The sequence below is a fragment of the Schistocerca gregaria genome, chromosome X (genome assembly GCF_023897955.1).
Source record: "Schistocerca gregaria isolate iqSchGreg1 chromosome X, iqSchGreg1.2, whole genome shotgun sequence".
Taxonomy (NCBI): Eukaryota; Metazoa; Arthropoda; class Insecta; order Orthoptera; family Acrididae; genus Schistocerca; species Schistocerca gregaria.
Window position 1 is genome coordinate 211292517 of NC_064931.1, and position 8113 is coordinate 211300629.

The following is an 8113-nucleotide window of genomic DNA, read 5'->3' on the forward strand; positions in this document are numbered from 1 at the left end:
TATTTTTTACACAGTCAAGTGACTATAGACCTTGGTATATGACATAAATTTCAACTGGACACGTGAACACTTACCTGAGAAAAAGGGCTCTTACCAGGAGGACGGACTGACAACAAATAACAAATGAAATGATAATTAAATCAAGACCCTACGCTGTCGACAGGCGTTGATATACATCAACGGGGGTAGCTCAAATTATGTGCCCCGACCGGGACTCGAACCCGGGAGTTCCTGCTTACATGGCAGACGCTCTGTCCAGCTGAGCCACCGAGGGCACAGAGGATAGTGCGACTGCAGGGACATATTCCTTGCCTGCTCCCCGTGAGACCCACATTCCCAACTTAATGTCCACACACTGCATTCGTAGTGTCCCTGCCCATTACACTCATTACTCGCGGCAGACAATCTTACCGAGTTCCGTAAGAGCTCGGGCAATACGTGTGCATCCGCACAGAAGAAGAAGGTCAATGGCCGGTTAGCCTTAACTATATGAAGATGGTATCTATTGTTTCGGACATGTCCGAAAGAACAGATACCAACTTCATATACCAATAACAAAATCATTTGTGTGTGATGTAATTAGAAATCAACAATTTCTGTATTTATTCCTTTATTTTTAGTGTGAAACATTGCTTCTTGACACATTTCTTACTTCTAGACCAACGCGAAGTGCCCTGTAGGATTTCATGATTGAGTTCGCGAGTGTCAAAATACGTATGCGACCTAAATGGCCGTATCTTTTGACTGCATTGACTTAGAAGCTTCACTTTTGAACATAGCCAAGAAACTGTTGACTTTAATATATGACATATATTTCAACTTAATATGTCTATCCGTTCCTGATAAAAAGGCTTCTGAACAGTCAGACGGACAGACAGACCGACAGACGGACAACAAAAATGATCCTATAAAGATTACCTTCTTACCAGTTGCGCTACGGAATCCTACAAAACATCTGCAAGTGTGCTTCTGTAATTCTGTGTCACAGTTTCGGAAATGGCAATTAAAATGCACTATGTTCGTAAGACCTTTAACACATTGCAACAATGCCGACTGTTAACGAAGGTACAAGTATAAGGAATAGCTTCCCAGGTAAGTCAGTGGCTCGAAGACTTCTTAAGTAACAGAACTCAGTATGTTATGTTCGATAGCGAGTGGTCATGAGAGACAGGGGGGCCGTCAGGACTGCCCCAGGAGAGTGTGATAGGACCGCTGTTATTTCCTGTATATATAAATGATGTGGCGGACACGGTAAGCAGCAGTCTTTGACTGTTTGCTGATGATGCCTTGGCCTGTGGGAAGGTATCGTTGTTGAGTGTCTGTAGGAGGATACAAGACAGCTTAAACGAAATTTCTAGTTGGTGTGACGAATGTCAGCTACCTCTAAATGTAGACAGATATAAATTAATGCAAATGAGTAGGCGAAAGAAACCCATAATGTTAGAATACAGTATTAGTAGTATGGTGCTTGACACAGTCTCTCGATTAAAAACCTAGACGTACCGTTGTAAAGCAATAACAAGTTGAATGAGAATTTAAGGACCGTAATAGGCAAGGTTAATGGCCGATTTCGGTTTATTGGGAGAATTTTAGAGACGTGTGGTTCATCTGTAAAGGAGACGGCATATACGACAATAGTGGGACCCAGTGCTGAGTACTGTTCGAGTGTTTGAGAACGCACCACTTCGAATTAAAGGAAGACATCGAAGTAATTTAGAGGCAGGCTGGTAGATTTGTTACCGGTGGGTTCGAACAACATTCAAGTATTAAAGAGATGCTTTGAGAACTCAAACAGGAATCGCTGGAGGGAAGACGACGTTCCTTTGGAGAAACAATAATGAGGAAATTTAGAGAACCGGCATCTGAGGCTAACTGCAAAGCAATTCTACTGCCGCCTACGTACACTTCGCGAAAGGACCTTGAAGATAAGACTAGAGAGATTAGGAATCGTACGGAGGTATATAGACAGTCGTTTTTTCCTCACTCTGTTTGCGAGTGGAACAGAAACGGAAGTGAGCAGAGGGGTACAGGGTACCCTCCGCCACGAACCGTACGGTGGTTTGCGGAGTATGTATGGAGATGTAGCTGACTCTCACAGATACGCACTTCTTTCGAGTTGCATTCCTATAAAGACCCTTTGATATCTACGTTGGTGAAGTATAAGTGCTATTTAAGACAGTGAAGAGATGTTGTGATACTTTTTCCACTTCTTTATTGTACTAGACTTTGTATTAAGGCGACGAGGTTATTGTTAGAAAACAAGAAAATGAGCTGAAACTTCAAATATGTGCAACAATAGTTCACTTATTGTTTTTAAAATCTCTCATCTGGAAGATATATGCCTCACTGCTAGGCTAGTCAGTGAGTTCGTATCCAAAAGGAGGAACGTTTATAACTGCTCCGTGCCTTTCTGTCGTCTGATTTTTGCAGTCAGCTCCACGGCTTGCGTGGTGGTTTCTTTTGCAAGACCTCATCCGCTCGTCGTCGTGCGATGATGGCGATGATCCCTCTAAGTGACAGCGGTGTCGACAGAACGTTAAAGGATGCTATAAGAGTAAATCTCATATAAAATCTGAGTTTCATGTGAACTTCTTCATTTCCTTAGAGAGAGCTGCCACGGTGCGATATGCGGGCAGCAAATTTCTACTCACGGGTGGATCTTCTGAAAAAGAAAACCTAAAAAAACGAGCAGCTCTGACGCAGGGCTGCTGAGCAAATATTTGGGCACGTGTACAGCGTTGGGTGGCGTTCATCAAGGCGCAGCTACTCATATCGACCTAGAGAAGCTGCGACGGTCGCGCTGGTGTAAAAAATATTTGACATGAGAAGACACTTCTAAACCCGACGCTCATTGCCTCTGACGCAGCAAAGGAAGCAAACACACATAGCCAGAATTAAATATTACGATAAGTAGCGGGTCGTTGAGATAACTTCTATATCTCAAACAGAAAGACTCGTGTTACACCAAATATTACATCTATAATGTCCCAAAGTCCTATAGAGTTTCTGTCAAGTTCAATACGGAAGTTGTGTGTTCAATAGCTCCGCTCTTGAAACTTCCTGGAGGATTAAAACTGTGTGCCGGACTGGGACTCGAACCTGGGACCTCTGTCTTCCACGGACGAGTGCTCTATTGACTAAGCTCTCCAAGCACGCCTCACGACCGTCTCACAGTTCTACTTCCGCCAGTACAACATCTACCTTCCGAACTTCAACTCCTGGAAGTAAGGATACTGCGTAGAGATGGCTTAGCCGCCTCTGATGTATTGTTTTCAGAATGGATTTTCGCTCTGTAGCAGAGTGTGCGCTGATACGAAACTGTCTGGCAGCTTAAAACTGTGTGCCCGACTGAGATCGTGATAGACAGGAAAGTCAGTGAGGACTCGTCTGCGAAATGCGAGTGTCCCAGTGTTGAGTCCCTATCGGCACCCAGTGTTAACTTCCCAGGAAGTTTCAAATCAGAGCACATTCCAATGCAAGGTGAAAATTCATTATGGAAGCTCTGCTCTTGACGCTATTTTACAATAGATCCTAAGAGCAAAGGTACGTTCCCCTAGATCATACACCTGTATTTGTAGCAGAATCGTAGAATATAACTTTATTTCAAACTTTATAGCCTATCTGGAACAATTGAACATTCTCGAAAACTAACCTAGTGCTTAGCTGTGACACACTATCAGGTCGCCCAAGGGGAAATTGCTGTGTGCTTGGAAATAACGGATGGAAATTAGGAATATTCCTACAACTATGTCACACACACAATACTTTTGTGTTACCACTTGGATAGTTTTGTAGACGGAGGTGTGTGCTGTTTAAGGAGTCCTTTATTACATGACACTAGAGTTGTACCACTACTGCAGCCTGCTATATACTGTTACAAGTAAGGATAGACTACACTAGTGTTTCCTAATATCTTTCGTCATTTAATATCGTAACCACGTTACCTGTACAATAGGTGTGTTGCATACATATCGGGTGTTACCTAAATTCGATTGGTTTGTTTGCGTATGCTGGCAGTGTCTAGCTAGATCCTCCTAAAAACTGGAAGCGGTGAAGTGTCTCGAAACTGAGTGAGGGTTTATAAAGCGCCACGTAATCTACAGTTCACTTTTGTTCTACTTCATTATCCTCATACCTGCTACTTAAACATAAATAGTGCTTATAGCCAAATTGAAACTGTCAATATTGAGGTTTTATACGAAAATGGTTGATATGTATTGTGGAACACAGGGATGTTGCAGTATAAAAGAATACAATTTTATCATACAGCACTAGAGTATCATGTGGGTACGTTGAGTGCACTTGGGGCACTTTTTGTGAGCTTACTTTCTGTGAGCACATGAAACTACCAATCATAATAATTTGGGATAGAGAAGATCATAATATTTCATCTCAGGATAGGGTGGGCACGGCGAAATGGTGGGCAGCAGTAGCTAACAGCTCCAAAATACATAAAAGAACTGGAAAACGAAAATAAATTTAAACTAGAAATTGCAACTAATGAAATTCGTTATCATTATTTTAAGTTACTTCATTGTCTTGTATCTCAGCTTAATATTTCGATTTTCAAAAAACTGCAGGTCTCAGCCAGTAATTAATTTATATTACCTGTTTGACAAATCAATTTTAAAATCGTTATTGAGCTCCATACAAATTTCTCAATCAAATCTAGTATTTAAATGTTCACCTCCAGTAATGTTGTATAAAACATTTACTTGTAGCTCACTAATTTCTTAAACAAATTTGAATTTCTAGCATTAATGGGTAGCTTGAGTTGAGAATCTGTCAATATAGAGATAATTTTTATTAAGGTTAAAAATTATGTGTTGTAAGTGTGTGTGGGTGTGTGTGTAACTGTGTATGTGTGTGTGTGTGTGTGTGTGTGTGTGTGTGTGTGTGTGTGTGTGTGTGTGTCTGTCTGTGTGTGGGTATGGGTGTCAGTTAATAACTCAGTAGTCAGAATAATGTGTGTGCAAGTTAAATAACTCAGTAGTGAGAGTAATATTGTTTTCATTTAAAATCTTCCTGAGACTTAACACTGTTGGCCACTTACACTTATAACATATAATATTGTAACATATTTTTTTTTTAAATGAGAAAAAGAAAATCTTTGCAGTTATAAACTGTTTTAAAAATGAATTATGCTCTGAAATTTTGGTGAAAAAATAAGAATAGAAAACATTCATTATTCTCATAAGGCTTAAAAGATAAATAAAAAACTTAAGAATAAGTTAACAACATTTATTTACCAAATATGAAGTACTTTTACAATAATTTTAATTTTTTCAAAAAATATTTGATAAAGAAAAAAGGAGGATTACTTATATTTAACAAATCCTAATATATTAAAAAATAGTTGTCATGTTTCTTTCTTTATGTTCCTCATTTTGATAGTTTTCATGATTCTCAAAATTATGAATTAAAAAAGAAAAATAGACAGGAAGTATATTTAGTAGATAGAAATTACAGTAAATATCAGTTATTGCATTTATATAATTGTTTTACAGAGAATCCCAATACAAATTTTATTTGTAGATTGGATGATAAAGAAAACTTATTTTAAGTTTAATATAGATATGGCAGTGTATCATAATCTTATAGAACTAGTATTTATCATGCTGAAATAAGAAATATTTCTTAACTTCATTGTTAATTAAATATTTGGTGTTAACATCTCTGGTTATCTGGTGGACCTGTAATTGTGTCCTTTATTTCAATTCTTTCTCAGATAATCTCATCATAGTTTCGCCATTTAACTTTAGAATATTCTTATAGTTTAAAGTAATGTATCATATACAACTTAAGGCTTGCATTTCATGTAGTTAATGCTGCTATAAAAATGTTAGTAGATGGGTTATTTTCCATATAATAATCCATGAAATTTTACTTCATCTCTACCATATTCTCATAAATATAATTTCAATTGATCATCCAATAGTGTGTCATAAAATTGGTGCAAATCTATACATGCACTGTCTTATTCATATTGAATTGTTGTCCAATTTTTCCCAATAATGAATACAAATGTATTTTAGCTACAGTTCGTTTTCCTGGCTTTTCCTATATCTTATCATAATCCAGGTCAATACCCATTTCTTTCATTGTTTTGATATATAACTTGTTGAAGTCAAAATCGTGAGACTGGTTTCCAATTTTATATTCATAAAATCTTTTACATAATTTTTAAACTGCTCATCGATTTATTTCTAAAATCTCACACTTTAGGGGTATCTAAAATTTTATACCCCTTTTTTCCCTGCTTTCTTTACTGCATCAGTTGTCCAAGTTTCAATACAATTGCTTTCATCATTGCGATTACATCTATTTATTTTTTTCTTCTGTGCATTTGACACAGAAAGGAACAGTTTTTCATTTTTATCGATCTTAATTCGTACTGGCTAAACTGGATGATACAGTCCTCGAGGTCCCTGTACTTTACATATTGTAAACACATACAATTTTTTACTATAATTTCTGGTCTATAAATTTTTGTAGGATGCAGACATTCTAAAATTTATCGCATATATCTTCATCTTTCGTTTTTTACAGAACCAATAAAAATTTTTGTCTATTAAATGGAGAGGAAACCGACGGATTTTTCAGTCATTCATCTTTTAGTATTTTTGTCAAAAGCTAAATTTTTTTTACCTGTATTGCCTTTACGAATTGCTAAAATCTGAATATTGAATATACTATCTGCTATATGAATAGACTCATCTGATGATAATATATCTCTGATTTTATTGCATGAAACTCTAACAGGTAGGTGAGTATTATCTGATGCTTTGTATCCTGTAGATATTGGATTAAACAGTTTTGGATTTACGGTTCTTATATGTAACTTATCACCTTTTCTGAAGTTGGTTGTCTTATTAGCTACTTAAACCATATATTGTGTACTTTCATTACACAAAGTGTTTTTCCATGAATGGTGTTGAGTTTGCTAATGCTAGAATCGTTAAGGATAATTTTGTAGTCAACAGACAATGCCTTAAGTTTTTCATTAAATCTTGATCTTGTTTTCTTACTCTCAAATAATTCTTTTTTCGACGGTTTATCCAATCTTTTTTGCACAAGCAGTTTACTACTGAATGGAAATATTTGATTTAGTATCATTATTTTCTCTGTTCTTTGTGGTTGAATTTTTTCAAAAATAATTCATCAAATTTGAAAAAGTAATTTATATTAGATACACATTTTGGAATAATTCAGTTTGTAATGGGAACTCCTCTAGCATAACTAAATTCATTAATTGCTATTACCTTAATTTTCTGTAGCCTCTAATGCTGTAATTTTTAGGTTTAGCTTTTATCTCAGTTACTTTGATGGTACTGAAATTTGAAGTATGATTAGTAGAAATGGATAAATTATGTGAAGTAATTAAATTAATTAAATCATCTTTTAAAAATGCTGTAGTTAGTTAAATTATTTCTTCTACAAACACCACAAAGATGAGTGACTGTAAAATCTGTCAATTTTCTCTCCATTCAATAGACAAAAAATTATATTACTTTTGTAAAAACGAAAAATGAAGAAATATAGGATAAATTTTAGAAATTCTACATCCTACAAAAATACGTAGACCATGATATTATAAGAAAATGGATGGGCTTATAAAATGTGACGTATTGGTACCTAGAGGACTCAATCATAAAGTTTAGCCAGTGTGAATAAAGATCGCTAACAATGAAAAACTGTTGTTTCCATTGTGTGTATAATGCACAGAAGAAGAAAATAAACAGATGTAATCACAATGATGGTGAAATGAGTTTTATTGGAACGTGTACAACTGATGAAGTAAATAAAGCTGTGGAAACAGTGTAAAAATTTTGGATTTCCCTGGAGTGAGGGTTTTTAGAAATAAAAGAAACATGTTGTTTAAAGCTATGTAAAAGCTTTATAAATACTAAATTAGAAACCAGTTTCATGATTTTGGATCCAAGGAGTTATATATCGAACAGTAAAAAATGGATGTTGAATTGGATTATGGTAAGATGAAGGAAAATTCAGGAAAATGGGCTTTGCTAAGATATATCTGGACTGATAATGTAGAAAATTTGGACGATGACAAAATATGACCAAATCATAGTATATACAGAGTTATAACAACTTT

The 8113-nt window shown here is 36.0% G+C and overlaps 1 non-coding gene across 1 annotated transcript; it reads right to left on the reverse strand.

Moving 5' to 3' along the window:
• Nucleotides 1–200: 200 nt before the first annotated feature.
• On the reverse strand, nucleotides 201–275 carry Trnat-ugu (transfer RNA threonine (anticodon UGU)). Its single transcript has one exon. It is a non-coding gene; the product is annotated as a tRNA-Thr (tRNA).
• Between the last annotated feature and the right edge of the window lie 7838 nt (nucleotides 276–8113).